Here is a 13,054-nt window from a genome sequence, read left to right as displayed (position 1 = left end):
GGAGCTCCACACTTCCATAGGCAGGGAGGGTGCTGGAGCTCCACACTTCCATAGGCAGGGAGGGTGCTGGAGCTCCACACTTCCATAGGCAGGGAGGGTGCTGGAGCTCCACACTTCCATAGGCAGGGAGGGTGCTGGAGCTCCACACTTCCATAGGCAGGGAGGGTGCTGGAGCTCCACACTTCCATAGGCAGGGAGGGTGCTGGAGCTCCACACTTCCATAGGCAGGGAGGGTGCTGGAGCTCCACACTTCCATAGGCAGGGAGGGTGCTGGAGCTCCACACTTCCATAGGCAGGGAGGGTGCTGGAGCTCCACACTTCCATAGGCAGGGAGGGTGCTGGAGCTCCACACTTCCATAGGCAGGGAGGGTGCTGGAGCTCCACACTTCCATAGGCAGGGAGGGTGCTGGAGCTCCACACTTCCATAGGCAGGGAGGGTGCTGGAGCTCCACACTTCCATAGGCAGGGAGGGTGCTGGAGCTCCACACTTCCATAGGCAGGGAGGGTGCTGGAGCTCCACACTTCCATAGGCAGGGAGGGTGCTGGAGCTCCACACTTCCATAGGCAGGGAGGGTGCTGGAGCTCCACACTTCCATAGGCAGGGAGGGTGCTGGAGCTCCACACTTCCATAGGCAGGGAGGGTGCTGGAGCTCCACACTTCCATAGGCAGGGAGGGTGCTGGAGCTCCACACTTCCATAGGCAGGGAGGGTGCTGGAGCTCCACACTTCCATAGGCAGGGAGGGTGCTGGAGCTCCACACTTCCATAGGCAGGGAGGGTGCTGGAGCTCCACACTTCCATAGGCAGGGAGGGTGCTGGAGCTCCACACTTCCATAGGCAGGGAGGGTGCTGGAGCTCCACACTTCCATAGGCAGGGAGGGTGCTGGAGCTCCACACTTCCATAGGCAGGGAGGGTGCTGGAGCTCCACACTTCCATAGGCAGGGAGGGTGCTGGAGCTCCACACTTCCATAGGCAGGGAGGGTGCTGGAGCTCCACACTTCCATAGGCAGGGAGGGTGCTGGAGCTCCACACTTCCATAGGCAGGGAGGGTGCTGGAGCTCCACACTTCCATAGGCAGGGAGGGTGCTGGAGCTCCACACTTCCATAGGCAGGGAGGGTGCTGGAGCTCCACACTTCCATAGGCAGGGAGGGTGCTGGAGCTCCACACTTCCATAGGCAGGGAGGGTGCTGGAGCTCCACACTTCCATAGGCAGGGAGGGTGCTGGAGCTCCACACTTCCATAGGCAGGGAGGGTGCTGGAGCTCCACACTTCCATAGGCAGGGAGGGTGCTGGAGCTCCACACTTCCATAGGCAGGGAGGGTGCTGGAGCTCCACACTTCCATAGGCAGGGAGGGTGCTGGAGCTCCACACTTCCATAGGCAGGGAGGGTGCTGGAGCTCCACACTTCCATAGGCAGGGAGGGTGCTGGAGCTCCACACTTCCATAGGCAGGGAGGGTGCTGGAGCTCCACACTTCCATAGGCAGGGAGGGTGCTGGAGCTCCACACTTCCATAGGCAGGGAGGGTGCTGGAGCTCCACACTTCCATAGGCAGGGAGGGTGCTGGAGCTCCACACTTCCATAGGCAGGGAGGGTGCTGGAGCTCCACACTTCCATAGGCAGGGAGGGTGCTGGAGCTCCACACTTCCATAGGCAGGGAGGGTGCTGGAGCTCCACACTTCCATAGGCAGGGAGGGTGCTGGAGCTCCACACTTCCATAGGCAGGGAGGGTGCTGGAGCTCCACATCCACACTTCCAGCCACTGCATGCTGGCACTTCCACCTTGCTTGCTAAGTCGGCGTGATCTTGCCCAAAAAGTCCCTCCTCACCTCCAGCTGGAAGTGGAAAAAAATCCTCCACCTGCTTGGCCGAGGTTCTGGAAGCCAGCAGCTCGCAGAATGTTGCCAAAGTTTCACTGGAAGGAAAAGAAAAGAGAAGACCGAGTGCGCATTTCACCTACCGCCGAATGTCCACAAGAGGGAAGTGTCACTCCGTCGCAGAATCTGCGCCGACGCACTCGGCACCCTTCGAATTTATGGTGCCGGTGCGGGTGTTCTGGGTGCAAAAAGGCCGCCCAAGTGGTAGAAAAAAATCAGACTTCGTCTCTTAGGTCGAAATTAATGCCAAGTTTTGAAATGCGCTGGCAGGGGTGGACCAGGGCCCGTTAGAAGTGCTTAGCCGAGGTCCTGGAAGCCTAACCCGGCGTGATCTTGTGCAAAAAGCCGCTGCTGAGCTCCAGCTGGAAGTGTAAAAAGAACCGGGCTGGATCAAAAAAAGAACCGGGCGGCCCGTTAAAATTGCTTAGCCGAGGTCCTGGAACCCTAACCCGGCGTGATCTTGTGCAAAAAGCCGCTGCTGAGCTCCAGCTGGAAGTGTAAAAAGAACCGGGCTGGTTCAAAAAAAGAACCGGGCGACCCGTTAGAAGTGCTTAGCCGAGGTCCTGGAAGCCTAACCCGGCGTGATCTTGTGCAAAAAGCCGCTGCTGAGCTCCAGCTGGAAGTGGAAAAAGAACCGGGCTGGATCAAAAAAGAACCGGGCTGGATCAAAAAAGAACCGGGCGGCCCGTTAAAATTGCTTAGCCGAGGTCCTGGAAGCCTAACACGGCGTGATCTTGTGCAAAAAACCGCTCCCGAGCTCCAGCTGGAAGTGTAAAAAGAACCGGGCTGGATAAAAAAAGAACCGGGCTGGATCAAAAAAGAACCGGGCGACCCGTTAAAATTGCTTAGCCGAGGTCCTGGAAGCCTAACACGGCGTGATCTTGTGCAAAAAGCCGCTCCCGAGCTCCAGCTGGAAGTGTAAAAAGAACCGGGCTGGATAAAAAAAGAACCGGGCTGGATCAAAAAAGAACCGGGCGACCCGTTAAAATTGCTTAGCCGAGGTCCTGGAAGCCTAACCCGGCGTGATCTTGTGCAAATAGCCGCTGCCGAGCTCCAGCTGGAAGTGTGAAAAGAACCGGGCTGGATAAAAAAAGAACCGGGCTGGATCAAAAAAGAACCGGGCGACCCGTTAAAATTGCTTAGCCGAGGTCCTGGAAGCCTAACACGGCGTGTTCTTGTGCAAAAAGCCGCTCCCAAGCTCCAGCTGGAAGTGTAAAAAGAACCGGGCTGGATAAAAAAAAGAACCGGGCTGGATCAAAAAAGAACCGGGCGACCCGTTAAAATTGCTTAGCCGAGGTCCTGGAAGCCTAACACGGCGTGATCTTGTGCAAAAAGCCGCTCCCGAGCTCCAGCTGGAAGTGTAAAAAGAACCGGGCTGGATAAAAAAAGAACCGGGCTGGATAAAAAAAAGAACCGGGCGACCCGTTAAAATTGCTTAGCCGAGGTCCTGGAAGCCTAACACGGCGTGTTCTTGTGCAAAAAGCCGCTCCCGAGCTCCAGCTGGAAGTGTAAAAAGAACCAGGCTGGATAAAAAAAAGAACCGGGCTGGATCAAAAAAGAACCGGGCGACCCGTTAAAATTGCTTAGCCGAGGTCCTGGAAGCCTAACACGGCGTGATCTTGTGCAAAAAGCCGCTCCCGAGCTCCAGCTGGAAGTGTAAAAAGAACCGGGCTGGATAAAAAAAGAACCGGGCTGGATAAAAAAAAGAACCGGGCGACCCGTTAAAATTGCTTAGCCGAGGTCCTGGAAGCCTAACACGGCGTGTTCTTGTGCAAAAAGCCGCTCCCAAGCTCCAGCTGGAAGTGTAAAAAGAACCGGGCTGGATAAAAAAAAGAACCGGGCTGGATCAAAAAAGAACCGGGCGACCCGTTAAAATTGCTTAGCCGAGGTCCTGGAAGCCTAACACGGCGTGATCTTGTGCAAAAAGCCGCTCCCGAGCTCCAGCTGGAAGTGTAAAAAGAACCGGGCTGGATAAAAAAAGAACCGGGCTGGATAAAAAAAAGAACCGGGCGACCCGTTAAAATTGCTTAGCCGAGGTCCTGGAAGCCTAACACGGCGTGTTCTTGTGCAAAAAGCCGCTCCCGAGCTCCAGCTGGAAGTGTAAAAAGAACCAGGCTGGATAAAAAAAAGAACCGGGCTGGATCAAAAAAGAACCGGGCGACCCGTTAAAATTGCTTAGCCGAGGTCCTGGAAGCCTAACACGGCGTGATCTTGTGCAAAAAGCCGCTCCCGAGCTCCAGCTGGAAGTGTAAAAAGAACCGGGCTGGATAAAAAAAGAACCGGGCTGGATAAAAAAAAGAACCGGGCGACCCGTTAAAATTGCTTAGCCGAGGTCCTGGAAGCCTAACACGGCGTGATCTTGTGCAAAAAGCCGCTCCCGAGCTCCAGCTGGAAGTGTAAAAAGAACCAGGCTGGATAAAAAAAAGAACCGGGCTGGATCAAAAAAGAACCGGGCGACCCGTTAAAATTGCTTAGCCGAGGTCCTGGAAGCCTAACACGGCGTGTTCTTGTGCAAAAAGCCGCTCCCGAGCTCCAGCTGGAAGTGTAAAAAGAACCGGGCTGGATAAAAAAAAGAACCGGGCTGGTTCAAAAAAGAACCGGGCAACCCGTTAAAATTGCTTAGCCGAGGTCCTGGAAGCCTAACACGGCGTGTTCTTGTGCAAAAAGCCGCTCCCGAGCTCCAGCTGGAAGTGTAAAAAGAACCAGGCTGGATAAAAAAAAGAACCGGGCTGGATCAAAAAAGAACCGGGCGACCCGTTAAAATTGCTTAGCTGAGGTCCTGGAAGCCTAACACGGCGTGATCTTGTGCAAAAAGCCGCTCCCGAGCTCCAGCTGGAAGTGTAAAAAGAACCGGGCTGGATAAAAAAAAAGAACCGGGCTGGTTCAAAAAAGAACCGGGCAACCCGTTAAAATTGCTTAGCCGAGGTCCTGGAAGCCTAACCCGGCGTGATCTTGCCCGAAAGTCGGCCTCTATACTTCCATTTTAGGTACCAGGGGCTATTAGTGTACTTGGTCCCACTAGTCAGTGTACTCATCCAGTTACCCCCCGTTTTCCAAAACACCATCGGCACGTATAAGGGGGGGACTCCTGAGAGAGATGAGGTATATGGCAGCGCAACACCAATCCGCTCCGCGCTGGTTCCCATGTCGGCTACGGATGAATAAAACCAGCCTGTCCCCCCTGGAGCTCACGAGACACGGAATTTTTTCTAAGTGCCAACGGCTCTTCCGAGCAAACGTGTCCGCTCCGGCTGGTTCCCCCGTCGGCCTCGAATGACGAAAAATGCCGGTCTCCGCCCGGAGCTCATGACAAACGAAAAATTTTCTAAGTGCCAACGGCACTAGCGAGCGAATGTGTCCGCTCGGCGCTGGTTCCCGGGTCGAACCCGGAAGACGAAAAACGCCGCTCTCCGCCCGGAGCTCATGACAAACGAAAAATTTTCTAAGTGCCAACGGCACTAGCGAGCGAATGTGTCCGCTCGGCGCTGGTTCCCGGGTCGAACCCGGAAGACGAAAAACGCCGCTCTCCGCCCGGAGCTCATGACAAACGAAAAATTTTCTAAGTGCCAACGGCACTAGCGAGCGAATGTGTCCGCTCGGCGCTGGTTCCCGGGTCGAACCCGGAAGACGAAAAACGCCGCTCTCCGCCCGGAGCTCATGACAAACGAAAAATTTTCTAAGTGCCAACGGCACTAGCGAGCGAATGTGTCCGCTCGGCGCTGGTTCCCGGGTCGAACCCGGAAGACGAAAAACGCCGCTCTCCGCCCGGAGCTCATTACAAACGAAAAATTTTCTAAGTGCCAACGGCACTAGCGAGCGAATGTGTCCGCTCGGCGCTGGTTCCCGGGTCGAACCCGGAAGACGAAAAACGCCGCTCTCCGCCCGGAGCTCATGACAAACGAAAAATTTTCTAAGTGCCAACGGCACTAGCGAGCGAATGTGTCCGCTCGGCGCTGGTTCCCGGGTCGAACCCGGAAGACGAAAAACGCCGCTCTCCGCCCGGAGCTCATGACAAACGAAAAATTTTCTAAGTGCCAACGGCACTAGCGAGCGAATGTGTCCGCTCGGCGCTGGTTCCCGGGTCGAACCCGGAAGACAAAAAACGCCGGTCTCCGCCCGGAGCTCATGACAAACGAAAAATTTTCTAAGTGCCAACGGCACTAGCGAGCGAATGTGTCCGCTCGGCGCTGGTTCCCGGGTCGAACCCGGAAGACGAAAAACGCCGGTCTCCGCCCGGAGCTCATGACAAACGAAAAATTTTCTAAGTGCCAACGGCACTAGCGAGCGAATGTGTCCGCTCGGCGCTGGTTCCCGGGTCGGACCCGGAAGACGAAAAACGCCGGTCTCCGCCCGGAGCTCATGACAAACGAAATATTTTCTAAGTGCCAACGGCACTAGCGAGCGAATGTGTCCGCTCGGCGCTGGTTCCCGGGTCGAACCCGGAAGACGAAAAACGCCGGTCTCCGCCCGGAGCTCATGACAAACGAAAAATTTTCTAAGTGCCAACGGCACTTGCGAGCGAATGTGTCCGCTCGGCGCTGGTTCCCGGGTCGGACCCGGAAGACGAAAAACGCCGGTCCTCGCCTGGAGGTCCCAGCAAAATCGGCGAAAAAACGACTAAGTGTCAACTTTCGAAAAAACGGCTAAGTGTCGACTTTCGAAAAAACGGCTAAGTGTCAACTTTCGAAAAAACGGCTAAGTGTCAACTTTCGAAAAAACGACTAAGTGCCCACGGCTCTGCGGGGCTTGTGAGTCCGCCCCGCGCCGGTTCGGCGGTCGGCCTCAAAAAGCAAAAAATCAGCCTCTCTCCCTGGAGCTCACCAAAAATTTGTCGAAATTTTTCTAAGTTCTCCTCGAGGTACCAGGGGGTGAGGTACCCGGGCTAAGGTGCAGTACCTTTTTTGGTCTTCAGGTGCGCCAGAGTACAATGAAATGGTCCCAGTAGTCAGTGTACTCATCGACTTTCCCCCCGTTTTCCAAAGCACCTCGTTTACGAGTATGGAGGAGATGGTGCTGGTCTCCCCACGGCGTCGGACACGCCGTCCTCGACAGCACAAGGTCGGATAGAAGACCTGGAAAGCGCCGTGGCACGCGCTGGAGGTGGGCACTTTGGCGAAAAAACGACTAAGTGTCAACTTTCGAAAAAACGACTAAGTGTCAACTTTCGAAAAAACGGCTAAGTGTCAACTTTCGAAAAAACGACTAAGTGTCACCTCTCTGAAAAAATGGCAAAGTGTCGCCTCTCTGAAAATTTTCTAAGTGCCCACGGCTCTGCGGGCTCGTGCATCCGAGCCGCGCCGGTTCTGCAACCGGCCTAGAATGACGAAAAATAACGGTCTCCTCCTGGAGCTCAGAGCCAATTGTGGCGAAAAAGTGGCAAAGTGCCCACGGCTCTGCGGGCTCGTGCATCCGACCCGCGCCGGTTCTGCAGCCGGCCTAGAATGACGAAAAATAACGGTCTCCTCCTGGAGCTCACAGCCAACTTGGCAAAAAGTTTCTAAGTGCCCACGGCCCTGCCGAGCTTTGGCGTCCGCCCAGCGCCGGTTCCGCAGTCGGCCTCGAATGACGAAAAATAACGGTCTCCTCCTGGAGCTCACAGCCAACTTGGCAAAAAGTTTCTAAGTGCCCACGGCCCTGCCGAGCTTTGGCGTCCGCTCAGCGCCGGTTCCGCAGTCGGCCTCGAATGACGAAAAATAACGGTCTCCTCCTGGAGCTCACAGCCAACTTGGCAAAAAGTTTCTAAGTGCCCACGGCCCTGCCGAGCTTTGGCGTCCGCCCAGCGCCGGTTCCGCAGTCGGCCTCGAATGACGAAAAATAACGGTCTCCTCCTGGAGCTCACAGCCAACTTGGCAAAAAGTTTCTAAGTGCCCACGGCCCTGCCGAGCTTTGGCGTCCGCTCAGCGCCGGTTCCGCAGTCGGCCTCGAATGACGAAAAATAACGGTCTCCTCCTGGAGCTCACAGCCAACTTGGCAAAAAGTTTCTAAGTGCCCACGGCCCTGCCGAGCTTTGGCGTCCGCCCAGCGCCGGTTCCGCAGTCGGCCTCGAATGACGAAAAATAACGGTCTCCTCCTGGAGCTCACAGCCAACTTGGCAAAAAGTTTCTAAGTGCCCACGGCCCTGCCGAGCTTTGGCGTCCGCCCAGCGCCGGTTCCGCAGTCGGCCTCGAATGACGAAAAATAACGGTCTCCTCCTGGAGCTCACAGCCAACTTGGCAAAAAGTTTCTAAGTGCCCACGGCCCTGCCGAGCTTTGGCGTCCGCTCAGCGCCGGTTCCGCAGTCGGCCTCGAATGACGAAAAATAACGGTCTCCTCCTGGAGCTCACAGCCAACTTGGCAAAAAGTTTCTAAGTGCCCACGGCCCTGCCGAGCTTTGGCGTCCGCCCAGCGCCGGTTCCGCAGTCGGCCTCGAATGACGAAAAATAACGGTCTCCTCCTGGAGCTCACAGCCAACTTGGCAAAAAGTTTCTAAGTGCCCACGGCCCTGCCGAGCTTTGGCGTCCGCTCAGCGCCGGTTCCGCAGTCGGCCTCGAATGACGAAAAATAACGGTCTCCTCCTGGAGCTCACAGCCAACTTGGCAAAAAGTTTCTAAGTGCCCACGGCCCTGCCGAGCTTTGGCGTCCGCCCAGCGCCGGTTCCGCAGTCGGCCTCGAATGACGAAAAATAACGGTCTCCTCCTGGAGCTCACAGCCAACTTGGCAAAAAGTTTCTAAGTGCCCACGGCCCTGCCGAGCTTTGGCGTCCGCTCAGCGCCGGTTCCGCAGTCGGCCTCGAATGACGAAAAATAACGGTCTCCTCCTGGAGCTCACAGCCAACTTGGCAAAAAGTTTCTAAGTGCCCACGGCCCTGCCGAGCTTTGGCGTCCGCCCAGCGCCGGTTCCGCAGTCGGCCTCGAATGACGAAAAATAACGGTCTCCTCCTGGAGCTCACAGCCAACTTGGCAAAAAGTTTCTAAGTGTCACATCTCTGAAAAAACGGCTAAGTGTCGACTTTCGAAAAAACGGCAAAGTGTCACATCTCTGAAAAAACGGCTAAGTGTCGACTTTCGAAAAAACGGCTAAGTGTCAACTTTCGAAAAAACGGCTAAGTGTCGCCTCTCTGAAAAAACGGCAAAGTGTCAACTTTCGAAAAAACGACAGAGTGTCGCCTCTCTGAAAAAACGACTAAGTGTCGACTCTGAGAAAATGGCAAAGTGCCCACGGCTCTGCGGGCTCGTGCATCCGACCCGCGCCGGTTCCCCAGCCGGCCTGAAATAAGGCAAAACCAGCCTCTCCGCCTGGAGCTCAGAGCCAACTTGGCGAATATTTTCTAAGTGCCCACGGCTCTGCGTGGCTACGGCGTCTGCCCAGCGCCGGTTCCTGGGTCGAACCCCGAGGACGAGGAATGCCGGTCTCCGCCTGGAGGTCCCAGCTTAATCGGCGAAAATTTTCTAAGTGCCCACGGCTCTGCCGGGCTCGTGCATCCGACCCGCGCCGGTTCCCCAGCCGGCCTGAAATAAGGCAAAACCAGGCTCTCCCCCTGGAGCTCAGAGCCAATTGTGGCGAAAAAACGACTAAGTGTCAACTTTCGAAAAAACGACTAAGTGTCAACTTTCCAAAAAAACGGCTAAGTGTCGACTTTCGAAAAAACGGCTAAGTGTCAACTTTCGAAAAAACGACTAAGTGTCGCCTCTGAAAAAACGACTAAGTGTCGCCTCTCTGAAAAAACGACTAAGTGCCCACGGCTCTGGGGGGCTTGTGAGTCCGCCCCGCGCCGGTTCGGCGGTCGGCCTCAAAAAGCGAAAAATCAGCCTCTCTCCCTGGAGCTCACCAAAAATTTGTCGAAATTTTTCTAAGTTCTCCTCGAGGTACCAGGGGGTGAGGTACCCGGGCTAAGGTGCAGTACCTTTTTTGGTCTTCAGGTGCGCCAGAGTACAATGAAATGGTCCCAGTAGTCAGTGTACTCATCGACTTTCCCCCCGTTTTCCAAAGCACCCCGTTTACGAGTATGGAGGAGATGGTGCTGGTCTCCCCACGGCGTCGGACACGCCGTCCTCGACAGCACAAGGTCGGATAGAAGACCTGAAAAGCGCCGTGGCACGCGCTGGAGGTGTCACTGTGGCGAAAAAGTCGACTAAGTGTCAACTTTCGAAAAAACGGCTAAGTGTCAACTTTCGAAAAAACGGCTAAGTGTCAACTTTCGAAAAAACGGCTAAGTGTCAACTTTCGAAAAAACGACTAAGTGTCGCCTCTCTGAAAAAACGGCAAAGTGTCAACTTTCGAAAAAACGACTAAGTGTCAACTTTCGAAAAAACGACTAAGTGTCACCTCTCTGAAAAAATGGCAAAGTGTCAACTGCGAATGTGGTGGTGCATGGAAGGAAGTGGAGGACGGCCGGCTCCTTAAACACAGGCCGAAGAGGAGCGTCAGGGCCGGCTCCTTAAACACGGACCGAGTGTCGCCTTAACACAGACCAAGCGGAGGACGGCCGCCTCCCTAAATACAGGCCGAACCGGAGCGCGAGGGCCGCTCCTTAAACACGGACCGAGTGTCGCCCTTAACACAGACCAAGGGGAGGACGGCCGCCTCCTTAAACACAGGCCGGAGAGGAGCGTCAGGGCCAGGCTCCTCAAACATGGACAGAGTTTCGCCCTTAACACAGACCAAGGGGAGGACGGCCGCCTCCTTAAACACAGGCCGGAGAGGAGCGTCAGGGCCAGGCTCCTCAAACATGGACCGAGTGTCGCCCTTAACACAGACCAAGGGGAGGACGGCCGCCTCCTTAAACACAGGCCCGGAGAGGAGCGTCAGGGCCAGGCTCCTCAAACATGGACAGAGTGTCGCCCTTAACACAGACCAAGGGGAGGACGGCCGCCTCCTTAAACACAGGCCGGAGAGGAGCGTCAGGGCCAGGCTCCTCAAACATGGACCGAGTGTCGCCCTTAACACAGACCAAGGGGAGGACGGCCGCCTCCTTAAACACAGGCCGGAGAGGAGCGTCAGGGCCAGGCTCCTCAAACATGGACCGAGTGTCGCCCTTAACACGGACCAAGGGGGAGGACGGCCGCCTCCTTAAACACAGGCCGGAGAGGAGCGTCAGGGCCAGGCTCCTCAAACATGGACCGAGTGTCGCCCTTAACACGGACCAAGGGGAGGACGGCCGCCTCCTTAAACACAGGCCGGAGAGGAGCGTCAGGGCCAGGCTCCTCAAACATGGACCGAGTGTCGCCCTTAACACAGACCAAGGGGAGGACGGCCGCCTCCTTAAACACAGGCCGGAGAGGAGCGTCAGGGCCAGGCTCCTCAAACATGGACCGAGTGTCGCCCTTAACACAGACCAAGCGGAGGACGGCCGCCTCCCTAAATACAGGCCGAACCGGAGCGCGAGTGTCGCTCCTTAAACACGGACCGAGTGGAGGACGGCCGCCTCCTTAAACACAGGCCGAACAAAATGACACAAAGTGTCAACTGCGAATGTTGTCCATCCAAGGAAGGAGCGTGATGCCCGGCCGGCTCCTTAAACACAGGCCGAGAGTCGCCCCGGACGGTCCGCCTCGCGGCGCCCGTCTGCTCGGATAAAATGACACAAAGTGTCAACTACGAATGTTGTCCATCCAAGGAAGGAGCGTGATGCCCGGCCGGCTCCTTAAACACAGGCCGAGAGTCGCCCGGACGGTCCGCCTCGCGGCGCCCGTCTGCTCGGATAAAATGACACAAAGTGTCAACTGCGAATGTTGTCCATCCAAGGAAGGAGCGTGATGCCCGGCCGGCTCCTTAAACACAGGCCGAGAGTCGCCCCGGACGGTCCGCCTCGCGGCGCCCGCCCGCTCGGATAAAATGACACAAAGTGTCAACTACGAATGTTGTCCATCCAAGGAAGGAGCGTGATGCCCGGCCGGCTCCTTAACACAGGCCGAGAGTCGCCCCGACGGTCCGCCTCGCGGCGCCCGTCTGCTCGGATAAAATGACACAAAGTGTCAACTACGAATGTTGTCCATCCAAGGAAGGAGCGTGATGCCCGGCCGGCTCCTTAAACACAGGCCGAGAGTCGCCCCGGACGGTCCGCCTCGCGGCGCCCGTCTGCTCGGATAAAATGACACAAAGTGTCAACTGCGAATGTTGTCCATCCAAGGAAGGAGCGTGATGCCCGGCCGGCTCCTTAAACACAGGCCGAGAGTCGCCCCGGACGGTCCGCCTCGCGGCGCCCGCCCGCTCGGATAAAATGACACAAAGTGTCAACTACGAATGTTGTCCATCCAAGGAAGGAGCGTGATGCCCGGCCGGCTCCTTAAACACAGGCCGAGAGTCGCCCCGGACGGTCGCCTCGCGGCGCCCGTCTGCTCGGATAAAATGACACAAAGTGTCAACTACGAATGTTGTCCATCCAAGGAGGAGCGTGATGCCCGGCCGGCTCCGAAAACACAGGCCGAGAGTCGCCCCGGACGGTCCGCCTCGCGGCGCCCGTCTGCTCGGATAAAATGACACAAAGTGTCAACTGCGAATGTTGTCCATCCAAGGAAGGAGCGTGATGCCCGCCGGCTCCTTAAACACAGGCCGAGAGTCGCCCCGGACGGTCCGCCTCGCGGCGCCCGCCCGCTCGGATAAAATGACACAAAGTGTCAACTACGAATGTTGTCCATCCAAGGAAGGAGCCGTGATGCCCGGCCGGCTCCTTAAACACAGGCCGAGAGTCGCCCCGGACGGTCGCCTCGCGGCGCCCGTCTGCTCGGATAAAATGACACAAAGTGTCAACTACGAATGTTGTCCATCCAAGGAGGGAGCGTGATGCCCGGCCGGCTCCGAAACACAGGCCGAGAGTCGCCCCGGACGTCCGCCTCGCGGCGCCCCGTCTGCTCGGATAAATGACACAAAGTGTCAACTGCGAATGTTGTCCATCCAAGGAAGGAGCGTGATGCCCGGCGGCTCCTTAAACACAGGCCGAGAGTCGCCCCGGACGGTCCGCCTCGCGGCGCCCGCCCGCTCGGATAAAATGACACAAAGTGTCAACTACGAATGTTGTCCATCCAAGGAGGGAGCGTGAGGCCCGGCGGCTCCGAAAACACAGGCCGAGAGTCGCCCCGGACGGTCCGCCTCTCGAGGCGCCCGCCCGCTCGGATAAAATGACACAAAGTGTCAACTACGAATGTTGTCCATCCAAGGAGGAGCGTGAGGCCCGGCCGGCTCCGAAAACACAGGCCGAGA

The sequence above is a fragment of the Syngnathus leptorhynchus genome, unplaced genomic scaffold, assembly GCF_054491065.1.
Source record: "Syngnathus leptorhynchus isolate UIUO unplaced genomic scaffold, UIUO_Slep HiC_scaffold_490, whole genome shotgun sequence".
NCBI classification, from domain to species: domain Eukaryota; kingdom Metazoa; phylum Chordata; class Actinopteri; order Syngnathiformes; family Syngnathidae; genus Syngnathus; species Syngnathus leptorhynchus.
The sequence above is the reverse complement of the archived record's forward strand: the minus strand, read 5'-3'. Positions refer to the sequence as shown.